The following is a 16,035-nucleotide window of genomic DNA, read 5'->3' as shown; positions in this document are numbered from 1 at the left end:
CGAAGACCTATACCTCAGGATTCAAATGTGCAACAACTCTTGAAGTGTGGGCCTTAGCAAGGAGATAGTGGGCAAAGACCTATACCTCAGGATCCAAATGTGCAACAACTCTTGATGTGTGGGCCTTAGCAAGGAGAGAGTGGGTGAAGACCTATACCTCAGGATCCAAATGTGCAACAACTCTTGATGTGTGGGCCTTAGCAAGGAGAGAGTGATCGTAGACCTATACCTCAGGATCCAAATGTGCAACGACTCTTGAAGTGTGGGCCTTAGCGAATAAGAGTGTGGGCGACGACCTATACCTCAGGATTCAAATGTGCAACAACTCTTGAAGTGTGGGCCTTAGCAAGGAGATAGTGGGCGAAGACCTATACCTCAGGATCCAAATGTGCAACAACTCTTGATGTGTGGGCCTTAGCAAGGAGAGAGTGATCGTAGACCTATACCTCAGGATCCAAATGTGCAACGACTCTTGAAGTGTGGGCCTTAGCGAATAAGAGTGTGGGCGACGACCTATACCTCAGGATCCAAATGAGCAACGACTCTTGAAGTGGAGGTCTTAGTGAAGAGAGAGTGGGTGAAGACCTACACCTCAGGATCCAAATGTGCAACGACTCTTGAAGTGTAGGCCTTAGCAAAGAGAGAGTGGGCGAGACCTACATCTCAGGATCCAAATGTGCAGCGACTCTTTACGTGTGGGCCTTAGCAAGGAGAGAATAGGCAAAGACCTACACCTCAGGATCTAAATGTGCAACAACTCTTGAAGTGTGGGCATTAGCAAGGAGAGAGTGGGCGAAGACCTACACTTCAGGATCCAAATGTGCAACGACTCTTGAAGTGTGAGCCTTAGCAAGGAGAGAGTGGGCGAAGACCTATACCTCATTATCCAAATGTGCAACAACTCTTGACGTGTGGGCCTTAGCGAAGAGAGAGTGGGCAAAGACCTATACCTCAGGATCCAAATGTGCAACGACTCTTGAAGTGGGCCTTAGCAAGGAGAGAGTGGGCGAAGACCTATACCTCATTATCCAAATGTGCAACAACTCTTGACGTGTGGGCCTTAGCGAAGAGAGAGTGGGCAAAGACCTATACCTCAGGATCCGAATGTGCAACGACTCTTGAGGTGTGGGCCTTAGCAAGCAGAGCGTGGGCGAATACCTACACCTCAGGATCCAAATGTGAAACAACTCTTGAAGGGTGGGTCTCTTTGTATCCAGTACTCTGAAACCCAGACTTCCATGGAAGTGCTCATCAGCAGGGTTGCAGCAGTGCAAAGAACATAGGTAGAGGAATGCCTAAAATATACTCAAGTTTGGAGTAGGTGGGCAACTTTCTATTCTTTCTACGGTCTAGCTCCTGGTTCCTGAAAGCACCCATGTCCTTCGACAGTGCCCTGGGCAGTGTTGGGGGACACTGGGTTCCCTTGAGCACTGGTGACCTCTAGGCAGGATGGTAGTCTGTGTGTACACCTTGTCCAGTGATACTCCTCTTTGTTTTGTGTGTGGATCCCTTCAGGCGTATGTGCAGGTAAAACACCGGGACACACGCGGAACAAGAAGGCGACAGGTCACAGCGTGTGCTCTGTGGCCCTAGGAAAAATTATATTGATTTTCATTTTGTTGTCTCTGCCTTTGATGAGCCCTGCATGAAGTACCTTCATGTGTTTAGAATTAGCACTTGAAAAGAATTACAGGGAGCAAAGTGCAGTGCAATGGAGATTTATTTCAGATATGCCCGTTTGTCGTGCTGACAGTGGCGCTGCCAGGGCCAGCAGGCATGCCCTGTGAGGAAAAGGTGTAACCAGTCCTTCCACATCTCTGCATTGTTGGCAGTCTGGCAACAAACCCAGACAAAAACGACACTAGGTGAATATTCTGTACTGAAAGTGGTGCGCAGAAGACGCTGCCGGAGGTGGGGTCCCTTACAAACACCACACAAAGTGTGTGCGAGGATGCACTGCAGGCGGAGATGGCACAGGGCACCCTGTCTGCTGCCCTGCCTGTACGTCCATCTTACCTTGCAGGAGCCCCGGGCAGGCTGTGCTTCACACAAACATGTGAATTGGTTTTAATATGTTTATTTACATTATACAAACACAAACATCTCCTTGTGTTTGATTTATTTACAGTATACAACTACACAAAGCAGCACTGTGTGTAAGCGCCCGAGGGCATTTCCAAAAGTATAGTGCTTAAAAAATGTTAAAGCATGCAGGAAGGGTGATCGCTTTTTCAAAACTGACAAACAAGGACGTGGCAGAGGGTGAGGAGAAAGGGGCAGCACACGAAGAAACGGTGGGTGGGAGGGGAAAGCAGTAACAGAGAAAAAGAAACATTGGCTAAGCCAATCTCAGCCTTGGCAAGCCTGAAATTTATTTTTTGTAATTTGCATTTGGGAAACATACACTATAAACATTAAAATTGTAAAATTAATAAAAAAGTAACAATGCCACCATGCACATACCTATTTTTTTTAAATGACCTTGTGCAAAACTAAGCAGTAAAATGTAATGAAAGCAGAGATTGGCTAGCAGCCCTGGCAATGCATTGAGGTGGTCTGAAAAGATAAAATGTAATCACTCACAGTGTAATGAGTCAATAGATGAAGTGGCCTGACCCAGTGCCACATGCTATATACTGCGGTGGTCAGAAAAAAATATGTGAATGACGCAGACTAGTGACTGATTAGGGCTGACTAAAATTCTCTACATGTATAAATTTATATATATATATATATATATATTCACTGAAAAAACCAAAGGTTTCAGGGGTGTTACAGTTAGTAATTGGCATTTAAAAAACCTTAGAAATTCACTGAAAAAACCATACGTTTCAGGGGTGTTATAGTTAGCTGGACATTTCCCTCGTACAAAACCCTAGAAATTCCCCTGTTATAGTTAGTTCAGCTAACTATAACTCGCGCCCCCGCAATGCACTGCTGATGACGTCACATATTACATCACTCATGACATGGTCAGTGACATCACTGATGACATCACTGATGACATCTCAAATGACATTACTGATGACATCACTGATGACGTCATCCAGTGACTGTGTTTTTCTGAAAAGTTTAAATATGTTTTATATATTTATAGTGAAAGGCCTGTGGAAGAATGAGTGGGTGTACAAGTATGTGAATGGATGATTTTCTAGGTGCGTAACTGATTCTATAAGTGAGTCATTAAATGTATCTTACTGCAGACTAGTGACTAAACTGTGTGAAGGTCTGTATGTGTCTGTCTGTTGGTGTATAAGTGGCTGCATGGTTTTGTGAATAGCTATATGAGTGTCTTTATGGGTTATTGATTGGTTGTCTGAGTATCTGTATGGGTGCCTGAGTGTTTGTGTGGGTAGGGTGTGTGTGACTGGGTGATTCTATGGGTGCATGGTTTTAAGAGTACATCTGTGATGAACTGTATGTTTGAGTGAGTGTATGTATGGGTGTGTTAGGGATTGAATGTATATCTCAGTTGTACATGTGTCAGTAACTACATATGTGAAAGGCAGTATATATACGTGTAAGAGTATTTAAGTGGGTATATGCGAGCGTGTGTGATTGTGAGAGTGGCTGTATGGATGAGTGTGTGCTTGTATCAATGATTGTATAAGAGCGTAGGAATGTGGTACTATTTTTATGAGTAAGTGAACTTGAGTGTGTATAACTGCATAGGTGAGTAAATGGAAGTGTGATTAATTATTTGCATGACTGACTAGGTGTGAGAGTACCTCTATGGATGATTGGTGGTGTGTGAGTGTCTATGTAGGTGTAGAAATGCATATGATAGTCTTGTACGGAGTGACTGTAAGTATGAGTGACTGTACAGGTGAGTGAGTGGAGGTGTATGTAGACCTAAGAGTTAATGAGTGGGTATGTAGTTATTGGTATTGGAGTATCTATGGTTTTCAGAACTTGACGTCTGAAATTTTGAGTTGGTGTATCAACGGTTAAATTAGGGTGTGATAAGATGCAGTAATTTATCACATGGATGATGTCATCAGTGATGTCATCAGTGATGTCATTTGAGATGTCATCAGTGATGTTATCAGTGATGTCACTGACCATGTCATGAGTGATGTAATATGTGACGTCATCAGCAGTGCATTGCGGGGGCGCGAGTTATAGTTATAGTAACAGAGGAATTTCTAGGGTTTTGTACGAGGGAAATGTCCAGCTAACTGTAACACCCCTGAAACCTATGGTTTTTTCAGTGAATTTCTAAGGTTTTTTAAATGCCAATTCCTAACTATAACACCCCTGAAACCTTTGGTTTTTTCAGTGAATTTCAAAGGTTTTTTAAATGCCAATTCCTAACTATAACGTGCATGAAACCTATGGTTTTTTGAGTGAATTTCAAAGGTTTTTTAAATGATAATTCCTATCTATAACTTATCTCTCAAGTTATCATGTTTAATGATTTTTATTGGATTTGTATATTTTTCAAATTCAGTGTGTCAATTTCATTAATTACGTTTTTAAAAAAATACTTTTTTATCACCATTTTTTAAACTTATTTTTTCAATTAATTATTTTAAAAATTAAAAAATATTATTTGAACGCAATGGGCTTTCCAAACATATTTTTTTAACTATATGTTCAAAACTTTATTTTATATATATTTTTTCACTGTTTTTGGATCCGCGCACCCTACGTGCACCGTTCTCGATCCCTACGCGATAGCATCCGCGCATGGTATGCGTTGGGTAGGTGTTTAGTGCGCAATTGCAATGCGACCGGTACGCGACTCCCAGCCTATACGCGACACATTCGATGTACGTAACGCGACGTTTACGCGCTTCCGCGATGCGTCATCTGCGTCTATGACGCGGTAGGTACGCGGATCCCGCGAAATATTTAACATTTAAAAAAACATATGTATTTCATGTGAACATTAATTGAAGACAAACTCTAAACTAGTCTTAAAACTAGTATATTTTTACATCTAATCCGATAATTTTTTTAAATTCAATTTCGCGGATGCGCGATGGGTGCATGCTGCGTTAGCGCAGGGTGCGCGGATCCCATGTGACCTGCAAAAAAAGAGATTTGATTGGTTCATTACACTTCCTCTTCTAACTATTGAAAGACCCCACCCATTTCAATCATTCTTCTTTGACCTTCTTTAGAGCACCATCTCTTTGGAGAGAAGATTTTTTAGACTAAGTTTACACTTAGCTCTAACTTTTTTCAACCAAAAATGGCTTCAGGGCAGCAGGCATCACCTGCATCACCTCATACTTCTGAGGATGAATTTTTGGTGTTGGTGGAGGTACCACCCAAAGAATGTTTTTCTTCAGTGGTGTGGACATTTTTTACTTTTCCAGAGGGGCAGAATAAGACCAATGCCACCTTGGTCACGTGCAAGATTTGCAAAAGAGTCCTGTCGCGAGGGGATCCTAACAAGAAATACTTGTGCGGCACGGCAAGTATGATGAAGCACATGAGGACCCTTCATCCAAACAATCTTGCACGAGAAGAGTGCCGATGGATGAGAAACACTCCTGCTCCTGCGCCATCCACCTCATCGCAGCCGAGCACATCAAGAGTGCATCCATCAGCCCAAACCTTGGACATCCGTCCTCAATTTCAATTTTTTTTTTATTGTTCCCTGAAGTTCATTGTTTTGTTTCTCCTGTTTTGTTTTGGGGTTTTTTTGCAGAAAAACCCAAAAAATTTAAAAATTGTTCAGAAAACTCAAAAAAAATATAAAAGAAGAAAGAAGAAAAAAAAGTTCTTGTAAGAACTAACTTTCCTGGTTTACAAAAAGAGCAAAATTTCTTTGTTAGTGTGTGAAAGTTTAGATGAATGTATGTGTAGTACGTAATTGACTGAATGAATGCATTAGTAGCGTATGGTGAATGTATAAGTGCAGAACTATGAGGAAGTGCTGCAGCATCACACCGTAACCTCTTTAACTGCAGTGTGCTGTAGTACTTCCGAAGCACAGGGATGCAACATATGTACATAAATATGGTGCAAATCTATGCTTCTCTCTGCATGGCTGCTTAAACTGCAGCCATGTGGTGACACAGGCACCCTTGCACCATAGTGCAAGGATATCTGTGTCATGTGCTGTTTGTTTTTGTGCAGGAAGACACACCTTCCTGCACAAAAACAATCAGAAAATGCATTTTTCTCCTTCAATGAATGCTGAACATTTTAGCATGCATTGAAGATATAGAAATGTGGAGAAATTAAGACAATTCTCTTTCTTGTGCTTTCCTACACCAATTTTAGAATGGTGCACCATTCACACACATATCGAGATTCATGATTTCTGATAAATCTAGACATATGTCTTGTTCTATGAGTATTCAGTGCAATCATGCACAACAACACTTATAGAACACCCTTTCAACGCAAAGTGGTGTGTATGATGAGGTTGTATTTACATGGAGTATAAAAAATGCACAGAGTGCCTTTTCCTCTCTTTGTAAATATGAAAGTGTCTTGCGCAATAGCTATGTTACAAAAAGTGACATATTTCCGGTTTCAAAATTCCTTGCGAATGATAGAAGGTAAGCACAGAGTATTGTCTCCAAAGATGTTCAAAGAAGAATGATTGAAATGATTGCGGCCCTTCAATAGGCACAATGGGAAATATTTTGAACCCCTCAAATCTCTTTTTTTGCAGGTCACATGATATCTGATTATGGTCAGATTTGAAAACTACATACGTATAAACAGAGTGTTTTTAGAAACATGTTTCAACTTTGTAGCTTCTTGTAGACCTCGTCATTCTGCATATTGAGACTTACTTAAACTTACCTTCACAATAATAGGAATAAAAAATGGTATACATTTTTTTCATATATTCATTGCAATCTAAATTCATATAAATTGCTTGTTTTAAAAATGTGGATCTGTGAAAGAAAAGAAAAAAAAGATTATAACATGTAATAATACATTTTTTATAACACAGCATAATTTCCACAAAGTAATATGTTTGCCTTTTTCGCTGTTCTCAGAATATATTGAATTTCACTAAAAATAGTGATTTCAATCGTACTCATCACTTAACAGCGGGAAAAAAAAAAAACAATCAGAAAGATTGTTAAAAAAAAACAACATACTATTCTCAGTAAAATACCAGAAAATACAAATCACACATATATGAAATGCTTACAGATTACAACATTTTATAACTTGAAATTGTAAAAACTGTAAATGTTGCCGCATTAAAATATTCACCGAATAAATGACCACCAAAAAGTCCATAATTCAAAAATATACCTTTCCTTGAGGCCAAATGGTATTTTTACACTTCTTCTTTCTGTAAATTGCCCAATGGTAGTCCTATTAAATTATAACAATAAATTCCTCAGAGAGTGAATTATCTTCCTAAAACTTTGGCTTTAAAAATATTAAGTAGGAATTTGGTAATTCACTAGGCAAACGTTGTTTGAAAACCAACTGGACATCATTACAAAGGTGCCGATTAGGATCCTGGAAAATATTTTCCCGTACGACTCGTATCCGGTCTTTTTACCGTACGAATCGTACAAGTGCCGTACAAACTGCAAAGTACGATTCGCATGGGAAAAAGTCCATACGAATCGCATTGGGAATAATTCCCCACACGTCCTCGGGTCGGAAAATGTGTCCGACACGTCCCCGGATGATTTACCATACAAATGTGAAAAGTGAAGTCCGACCGCGCAAGTACGATCCATCCCGTGCGTCCGATGTTACAACCGTATGGAAAAAACACTGTCCGCACCGAACTCCCATAGCAACCATGGAGACATGTGCCCGCATACGCGCCGAACACCCCCCCCAGCCCCCGTATGTACGCGACCAACCACCCCCCCAGCCCTCGTATGTACGCGCCGAACCCCCACCCGTGCATGTACACCCCTGTACGTACGGACCGTACACCCACCCGTGTATATACACCCGTGTATGTATGGAGCGTACCCCCACCCCAACAGTGTATGTACGGACCGTACACTCACCCGCGGATGCATGGAGCGTACCCCCACCCCAACAGTGTATGTACGGACCGTACCCTCACCCGCGTATGTATAGAGCGTACCCCCACCCCAACAGTGAATGTACGGCCCGTACCCCCACCCGCGTATGTATGGAGTGTACCCCCACCCCAACAGTGTATGTACGGACCGTACCCTCACCCGCGTATGTATGGAGCATACCCCCACCCCAACAGTGAATGTACGGTCCGTACCCCCACACGCATATGCATGGAGCGTACCCCCACCCAACAGTGTATGTATGGACCGTACCCTCACCCGCGTATGTATGGAGAGTACCCCCACCCCAACAGTGAATGTACGGCCCGTACCCCCACCGGCGTATGTATGGAGCGCACCCCCACCCCAACCGTGTATGTACGGACCGTACCCTCACCCACGTATGTACACCAGTGTATGTACGAACCATACCCCCACCCGCGTATGTATGGAGCGTACCCCCACCCCAACAGTGTATGTACAGACCGTACCCTCACCCACGTATGTATGGAGAGTACCCCCACCCCAACAGTGTATGTACGGACCGTACCCTCACCCGCGTATGTATGGAGCGTACCCCCACCCCAACAGTGTATGTACGGACCGTACCCTCACCCGCGTATGTATGGAGCGTACCCCCACCCCAACAGTGTATGTACGGACCGTACCCCCACCCGTGTATGTACGGAGCGAACACACACCCCACCAGTCTTAGTACGGAGCGCACCCCAGGCCCCAACACCAGCACCCTCACCCAACATCGCGCATGTACGAGTCGTACCAAGCCAGAGACAAGGACAGCACTGTACAACAAAATGGCTGATGTACGCACCGTACAGACGCTAAAAACACACGTACACAACCAGGACAAAACAAAACAACACAAGAAGACTCCATTCGAATCACACAAAGCCACAAAACATGTCCAACAAGCACAAATACAACCTATTCACTTACCTGCAACTGCCAAACTCCCAAACAGAGGGCCAAAACACAACCACTCCTTATAACACACCCACCCAAAGTTCAAACACAGCCACACCCACCAATGGACCAATAAAAAGGCCCAACACACACAAACCATGATCCTTTGCAACAGACCCACTGCTGCCAGACCACAAAGAGAAACAACTGCACCATACTACAACCTCCACTACACCTTACACCTGCACACCTTCACACAACCACCTTCACAAACACCCCCTCATCACATTCATACACACACCTGCACAACCACACCCACACACCCACAACCATCCACACCCACACCCCCCACAACCATCCACACCCACACCCCCACAACCATCCACACCCACACCCCTCACCATGCCCACTAACAAGAATCCAAAGTTCACTAGCCAAGAGTTGGAGGTCCTTGTCGACGAAATCCTCAGAGTCGAGCCACACCTCTTTGGAACATTGGTCAGACAGACCAGCATTTCCGAAAAAACAGCCATGTGGCAGACGATTGTCGATGCTGTGAATGCTGTTGCGTCCACCAGAAGGACCAGGCATGAATGCCAAGCCAGGTGGTACGATCTGCGGAGGACGGTCCGCCGCAAAATGACCGACGACCACAACCAGGCCAACATCACTGGAGGAGGGCCGGCCCGCAGACGCGTACAATACCATCCCTGGGAGGAGAAGGTGATGGCCATACTGCCGGTGGTGGCAGTGGAGGGAGTAGAAGGACTCCGAGAGCCTGGTGAGTACACAAACAACTCACCTCACATGGGGGGAACGTCATCCACAACCAAACTCACAATCATGCACGCAACCACCCCAAAGCTATCGCATGACTCAACCACACTCCATAAACACACACATGCCACTAGCGCCACCATGCCCCATGCACCCAGCTAGACAATGCCAAGTCACAGGCCACAGAAAACACCAACACAAGACACGGTAACCCGGATGGCGGGAGTGTGGGCCTCACAAATCACATAGTGCAACTCTGAAGCAGACAACAATGCCCTCTGCCCATATGGCCTAGGTCACAGCCAGACAAACAGTGTGTCCCCACACAGGAAAGACTTGCCTGCAAATGGCGGACGCCTTGCATGAAGACATGGGGGTGAAGGCACTGTTTGCACATGACAGCAGCCAATGAACAGCCAACACTGTGAAAGAGTGGCAGCACACACCACCACAGCAGCAGCGCAGACACAGACACTACACCCAATGGGTGCCTGGAGATCAGAAACAAACTCACATGAACAAGCCAAGGGCCATTCAAAGATCTGCAAAAAGTGTGTGCCTAGAAAGCTGGGCTGAGGTGACAGAGGGTGACACACAGAGGGAGGGAGAGGGGGACAGAGAGGGAGTGAGAAAGGGATACACAGGGAGACAAATTTAGCCTTGGGTGGTGTGGGTATGTCTGCTCGTCAGCAGGAGGACTGCGTGCATGTAGACAAGGGTGGCCAGTGCCTGAATCCCCCTCTCTTCTCCATGGCAGAACACTGGGCCATGTCTCAACCTGTGCACGAGCACAACAACAGCTACCTGCATCATATAAGTGTGTGGAACAACTCCATGTGCCCACGTACAGTGCAACACGGAAAGCGCCAATGCATGGCTCACCACACCTGCTCACTCCACTGCTGACTGCAGTCACAATTGACGCAGCAAGTAAGACTGTGTCACACATAGGTAAAGTCTCAAAAGCTGTGACCAAGGGACATACCCATGCACAAGTGCACTGTGAGTGGAATGCAAGACATATCCAAATACCCAGAGGAAATGTGCCAACTTTGAAACGAATGAAACATGGATGTTGCATGGAACAAAAATAACATTGTCTCTCTCACACACAGGTCAATGTCGTGGATCACCCCCCTACACTGGGGGGGAAGATTCACAGGACCTGGCTCTGCGGGATGACGATCCCACCGGCAGCGACGACTCTCACCACTCTGTGGAGGACCCCGACCAACCTGGCCCCTCTGGTGTCCAACCACCTGCAGCACCTGCGTCAGGTACAACTGGGCCAACCACCACCCCCACTCCTGCCACATCCCAGGAGACACCCAGGATCCCTGCCCCACCACCACAACGCAGCCAGGCTGACCAGGAGGAACACGGTGTACCGGGCACCCAGGAGGAGGCAGGCGACAATGCAAATGCCACCCCTCAGGGGTCCCGGAGACCCGATGTGCCCACAAGGACAGGCCAGGTGCAAGTGGGCAGGGGTGGTGGGAGTGGAGGACGGCAGAGGCGCGAGCCTGACCAGTTGGCTGCGGAACCGGTATATTCCCATGTAAGAAACTTCCTGGACACATACCGGCAGGACACCACGGGCATGAGCCAGGTTGTGTCCACCCTCAACGAGATGAAGGGGACCCTCGAGGAGATCAAGACCCAGCAGACCCAGCAACATGCGGAGCAACATGTCTGTCAACAGCGACACCAAGGACGGATGGAGGACAGACAGGCTGAGCTCGTGACGGTGCTCACGGGAATTAACCGTTCACTCCGTCGGATAGCCGACAACATGGGCAACCCTCCCTGTGCGACCAGGCGAAGAACATCACCACCCACAGGGAGGGATCAGGAGGAGGATACATCTGACGAAGCATCCCAAACATCGTCACGGCCTGCTTCTGAGGGTTCCCGCAGGAGGGCGGGTCGTCCACGGAAAAGACCGTGAGGGTCGGCGCAACAGCACCATCTCCCAGGACACCTGGCCTGGCACCTGGCCCATTGGCCCAACAGCAGCACATCAGCAAATGACATTCTCTGCCACATGGACTTGCTGGTCACTGTCTGACCAATGTTGACAAAGACTGTGGCATGGACTCTGATGATTTCCAATGGCAAGGATACCAACTCCCGCAGTGAACTTTGGATTCCACACACCCAGAAAGCCCCTCTTGTCATACCCCCCCCCCAACACGTACCCCAACACAAATAAAAACTTACACGATCAAGAGATGATGCCTACATTTTGCATTATTACCTTACATGTGTCTTGTAAAGTCTAACCATGCCTGAGTTCTCATATGACTTCAACCATCCATACCCTGGGGCCTGAGTCTGGCACAGGACACACATGGGTCACAATGTATTAGGCAAGACAGACATGGAGCACCATACACACCTGTGATGGGCCCAACCAGCTGAGGGGGTGGCCGCACAACCGTGCCGACAGACATATTGAGTACAGCAACAGTCATGCGCAGAGGTCAGGGATCATGTGGAGTGTCCTGGGGGGCACCCAGGTATGTGTAGACAGGTGGCAGAACCATGTCCTGCAAGCTTGAGTCAGGTGGATGCAGAGAATGGTGGCCTGGCCAACGTTGGATGCATGCGGATGGCACATGTCATAATACCCACACAGTCATGGACATCATGCACAATACAGAGTCTAATCCCAGACAAACAGCTTGCATCTTGCTACTCTACACATAGACACATAGCCACTATCACTGAAAACCATGCCAGACATGCCGTATGCACCGTGGCAACACACCAGCACTGACTGAGAAGAGGCACCTTGGAGGCATAGGGACACCTTTATTAGTCATGTATTCCGGAATGCAGAGGCAACTCGGAGTACACATACACAGGTCATGTGGAGTAACATGTGGGTCCAACACTGGCACCCCCCTTCTGCACCACAAATGCTTGATATCCATGGAACTGGCACACAAGTGTCGGGTAACAGCTAAACACCCCCTGCTGCTCACGGAGAGGCTGCCATACAACATTGATCCTCTGATGTGGAAGTCCCACACCATGTCAAGCCAATGCAAACCGTATGTGTCCGAGGGCAGTGTTACACACATTGATGCCATCATCACAATCCACTATCCCATTACAGATGACTGTCAACAAGTCTGACCATCTATTCAGGTGTATCCAGCTACATGTCATGTGTCCCATGGTGATGCGACATGTCTGCAGAGGAACCAAACATCGACAGGGGCAGTGTGCACACATCGTAAACAACTGCCACACCCAATACACCCCTGATGCATCCCTTACCCAAGGAGACTTCCAAACTTGTCCGTGCGTGTAACGCTGAGTCAGCACACGATGACGTGTCCATGAGGAATAGCAGTGCCACAACAATGCAACCAGCAGACGGCATGCGCAAGTACCTGGGGATGAGAGACACACAAGAAGTCAGCCACAAAAAGCACATCCACTTGCATGTGCATGTACTCGACACATGTAAGGATGACAACATGCTAGGTCATAATTATGACTGTGGAAATACACTCATCACTGGCACCATCACTCGAGTGACACATCCACACACACCTCTGACTCACGTGGTATACAGGCAGATGGACACACACATTGCAACACATGCCACACATGCCACACAAGGACCAATGCGTGCACACTCAGACACTGGTACTCACCACTAAGCAAAGAAGTCGCGTATGAGCCGACTCCGGATTTCCTCTTGCGGAACCACATCCTCCACATCACTAGCCCCATTGCCAAGCCCTTCGTCCTCCACGGGTGGATGGTCCTGATCATCTTGATCCAGGATGAGTGGCACAGCTTTCTCAACTGCCATGTTGTGCAGCATGCAGCAGACCATGAAGATTTTGCAGACCTTCGCCGGGGCATATGGGAGGGCGCCGCCGGTCTTGTGTAGGCACCTGTATCGGCTCTTCAGGAGGCCAAATGTCCTCTCTATCACTCGTCTTGTCCGGCCATGGGTGGTGTTGTAGCGGAGCTGGGCCGGCGTGCTGGGGTTGCGGAGAGGTGTGATCAGCCATGGCATGTTGGGATAGCCAGCGTCCCCTACATGGAAACCACATGGACATAAGTAGGACAGGAGAAGCAGTCGGGCTGGAAGTCTACGCAAAATACAGGACAGACAGAGTGTACCCACCAACAACACATGCTCGTTCGTTGCACAGCTGCGTCATCATTTCAGGCACCCTGCTACGCCTCATGATGTAGGCATCGTGTGCTGATCCTGGAAAACGAGCACAGACATGTGAAATCACCATGTTGGACAGACACACCACAAGGGCATTGATGGAGTGGTAGTGTTTGCCTGTGCCTGTGGTGGTACCAAAGCCACATGTGTCCCATCTATGGACCCAATGACATGGGGCATCCCTCCCAGGGCATAGAATCCACGCTTGACACCTGTCAACTGTTCAGGAGTTGGGAAATGGATGAACTCATCCAGGTGAAGCAACATGGCCTCTAAAAAATCATGCAGCACATGGCTGAACATGCTCTGGCACATGCCACCAACATGAGCTATGGTATATTGAAAGGTACCCGTGGCAAGAAAATGTAGGGCTGCCATTACCTTCAGCTTGGGTGTCAGTGCCGTAGGATACCTGTGCAGCGGTTGCAGGTGTGGTGCCAGACTTGCCATCAACTCCTCAATCAATGGCTGGGGGAAGCGGTAGCAGTGTATACAGTCATTCTCCCGCATGTCAGCCAAGTCCGGAATTGGTCGGGGAAGAGGCGGCGCTCTGCAGTAATTTGGAAGTGACAAGGAAGAGTGAGTGCAATACAACAACAATTTATATGTACTGAGCACATGTTAATCTGTCAATACACATATGCTACATACGGAGTCAGGTATGTGCTACATGCCCTGGACACATATGGCTGCCAGGTGACACTCCTACCAAGACCCAGCTACACACGGAGATTGTGAACCTCCACATCCCATGGCATGGGACTAGCTGTGTCCCAGTGTAAGTGAACAGCCAGACGCAATACAGGAGTGACATACATCAACATATCAGCAGAAGTAGGATGTTGATTGCAGAGACAGGTAGCGGAACACTAGAGCCACAGGTCACATGACATTACACTAGGACAGCCCTCACACCTTTCCATGAAGGTGTACATGTCATGACTGACCACACATACATTGAGAGGATGCAGACAGGTCCTTGTTACGCTACTCCGTGTCCCATGCATACATACACACCTTACATCCGATACCACATGTGGCCTGGTGTGCGTAACAGTGTGCCATGGCCATCTACACACAGACACATGTTGGTTGCAGCAACTGCAGATGCATTTGAGGGAACACCAACATCAAGCTAATGGGAACACACCACACATACATGACATAGTCACATCGTGCAACGTGGGTAGTCACATGTCAGGTGTAGTAACCCCTGTAGCGGGCATCAGGGGACACTTGCGTGTGTTGTTGACTGTGCCATGCCAGTGACGCTCATCTCAAGTGTTCTGTACGACATGCACACATGTCAAAGGAGTGAAGGGCATGTCTGGCACATAGTGCACCATCACACATAACATCTGTACACATCCCATCATACATCTATTGCCTTCACAACTCAGGAGTAATGTGCCACATCACAGCCTTTCACACCTGTGCCCCACACATGTATTACTGCCCAGACAATGCCTTGATGTCCATCCATGGACAAGTATGTCAGCTCTATTCCTTTCTGTGTGCTGCCTGTCACCACTGTTATGTGTGAAAGGCACCGTACATTCGCTCTGAGGGCGTGTGTACGTTCCCTATCACTATGGGAGTGCTGCCGTAGGCCTACCCATAGTGATAGTGAGCGTACAGGCGTGTGTACGGTCCGTATCACTATGGGTATGCATACGCAAGCACACCCATAATGATAGTGAGCTTACAGGCGTGTGTACGGTCCGTATCACTATGGGTACGCTTACGCGAGCACACCCATAGTGATAGTGAGCGTACAGGCGTGTGTACGGTCCGTATCACTATGGGTTTGCTCGCGTATGCGTACCCATAGTGATACGGACCGTACACACGCCTGTACGCTCACTATCACTATGGGTGTGCTCGCGTATGCATACCCATAGTGATACGGACCGTACACACGCCTGTACGGCCCGTTGCTATGCATTTGGGGTGCCCTAGGGCCCCGGAACGCACCGTACCTGTGTGTGAATCTACAAATTACATAGGGGACACATGAGGGACAAGTATAAAGCCCTACATGCATGCTGGTTGTCATGGAGACCAAGTTTAAAGTTTGAATTTTTTTCATCAGGTGCCCAGCAAAAGTCGGTTTGAAAGAATCTACTTTGTTGCAAAGTGGTTGTGGAGTTGACATCATGCTCA

The sequence above is a fragment of the Triturus cristatus genome, chromosome 3_2 (assembly GCF_964204655.1).
Source record: "Triturus cristatus chromosome 3_2, aTriCri1.1, whole genome shotgun sequence".
Lineage (NCBI taxonomy): Eukaryota > Metazoa > Chordata > Amphibia > Caudata > Salamandridae > Triturus > Triturus cristatus.
Note: the sequence above shows the minus strand (reverse complement) of the source record.